The sequence below is a fragment of the Aplysia californica genome, unplaced genomic scaffold (assembly GCF_000002075.1).
Source record: "Aplysia californica isolate F4 #8 unplaced genomic scaffold, AplCal3.0 scaffold00263, whole genome shotgun sequence".
In the NCBI taxonomy this organism is placed as follows: domain Eukaryota; kingdom Metazoa; phylum Mollusca; class Gastropoda; order Aplysiida; family Aplysiidae; genus Aplysia; species Aplysia californica.
In genome coordinates, this window is record NW_004797533.1 from 926346 (window position 1) to 928715 (window position 2370).

A 2370-nucleotide genomic window follows, 5' to 3' on the forward strand; every position below is an offset into this window, starting at 1 on the left:
TGTGTGTGTGTGTGTTGCCATAGATCATTCACTTCTTTCACCCTCTTTCTTCTGTACAGTGTCGGTTGCTTTTATCATGAACTATTTCCTGACACTTTGATGGCCCCGTAGTGTCGGAAGAGCCGTAAAATCCCGCTCAGCCGGCCTGTTTATGGCACCCACTTACCGCCCGCCTTTTGCTATGAAGGCTTCACGTACTTTCATGTGTATGGTGGACTGAGGATGTGTTTGGCAGTTCCTCAATTTCTGAGTCAGAGCATGAGGCCAAAAAAAAAAATGGTTGGTTTCTGTTTGTCCTATCTTACTTTTTTCGCCAGCACTAAATGACCGTTATTGTGTCGATATGCGTCTCTTTCTTCGGACAAACAAACAAACCAACAAATCTGTAGTAATTCTCCTAATCTTGGAGACCTACATGACACGTTTGTGTTGCAAGTTCCGTCAAATTCTAGTTGAAACCAAACAAAATAGAAAGAAAAAGCAAACTAAACAAAAAAACAGGCGTTTCCCGGCAGGTCCTACGTCTTTCCTGTCTTCATCTATTTTTGTCCCTCTTCTTCCTATTTCCCTAAGACCTTATTATACATACATCTACTTAATATTTTACCGACACTGTTGTCAACTGTTGTCATTGTGTCCCTGTATATTTTTATCTCTCATCATCAACAACAAGCATGTCTTTCTGTGTGGACAACTGGTATTATTTTTGTGGACATGCTTCTCCTGAGGAGACTTTCCCACCATACTGTACTTAACTCCCGCTTGCCGCCCTGTGAAAACACTCTTTACAGTGGACTAGTTGACTTACGTTTATAACTTAAATGCAAAGTAGGAATATTCTTTCTTTTGTTTTAGTAAGCATTTTGCACGGCACTTGGAACATAATTAGGTATGTCGAAGATTAGAAGTATTACAAGAGAGTAACAACGATAAAAATGAAGGAGGAGAGATAACGACAATAGATTATGTAAGACTCCGCCGTACGCCATTTTGAAAAGTGACGTATGACGGAGTCTTTGAACTATCGAACTGTCCGTGGCGGGTGGTTGGCGGGTGCTTTGATGTGTTTTGCTCCTTCTTTACTATGAATCATCTATCGCCCTTCGCTGTCCTTCTCCTTTTCTTTGCCTGTGGCTGTCTTGTAACACCTCTAATCTTCGGCACTTAAATGACCTACTTGTGTCTCGGATGCCGTAAAACTCTTACCCTTAAACAGAATTTTTTTAAAAGCGAAACAACTAGCTGTGCGCACTTTAAGATACGGTGATATAATGATAGATCTATAGGTACCATGAGTGTACTTTGGCGATGGTTGGAAGGCGCCACTGATAGGTCGTACCTGTTTTTCTTTCCTTTTTTTAGTCTTTCTGTCTGTTTATCTTGATATTTTCCTGCTCTAACTGATCTTGATTACATCGATGTGCTTGTGTTACGCTGTTTCATATTGCAATAAAAGTACGTGATTTCAAACCCCGCGTTGGGAAATCGATTTTTTTCGAATTTCTTCCGTTATTTATTTATTATTTTATTTAGCTGGCATCTAGCTACCCACTCAGTCTACGACGTCTTTGGTTGGCATGGTCAAATCAGCCCGTCCCCTGAAAAGCCTACAATGTGCTACATTGTGTTGATTTGCGTGAGACACCCACCGCCGTCGCTCACAAAGCGCTCTATGCTGTAAAGTGGGTTTTCCCCACTGCTCCTCCTCGTATGACGCACACAGCTGAAGATGCTTCGCTGTTGTTGTTGCTGTTGTGGCAGATAAACGACTCGGTGTCTACCCACTTGAACTGACTTAACACCCCCCCCCCTCTAATTTCTCACCCACTTTCCTATTGTTCTCCCCTCTTACCTCATAAATATGTCACAACACAGTGGAATGAGGCGCTCGTCATTCTGGGGGCATTAATTGAAGATGTATTTGTCTTAACAGCTTGTTCATTTGCATTGCTTTTCATGAAAATAGGTTTCTATAGGGCCTATCAAATAGAAGTCGAGATATTTGCGATTGAAGAATGGGGGTCGCCTCGTGTCAGGGGTGAAATTAGTGAGAAAATGGCTTGTTTCACAGATCTACTTCGAAAACTGAAGTGTCTATGGAAACTGCAAATTAATTTCTAATATGATGTTCCCTGGAACAACGTTTTTCAGTGAAAAAAATCATAATTTATCTCATCAAGTTTCCTCCAAATTAGGTATGGTAGATCTACTGAGCAATTCTTGGGAAAGATTCCGTTTTGTGCCGGCATCCAGCTCCTTATCGGACTTCCGGCAGAAACCTGGTCAGTCAGGTCACTTCCGGACTGTCTGTTTACATTTGCTGAGTGCTCGTAAACCATGTTCATTCTCTCTCTCTCTCTCTCTCTCTCT

General features: G+C 41.7%; 1 protein-coding gene across 1 annotated transcript in view; it reads left to right on the forward strand.

Annotated features, from left to right (window-relative positions):
- The window catches only part of LOC101852100 (disabled homolog 2-interacting protein), a gene marked incomplete at both ends in the record, with an annotated part of 79851 nt that overhangs the window by 21292 nt on the left and 56189 nt on the right, over window positions 1-2370 (forward strand).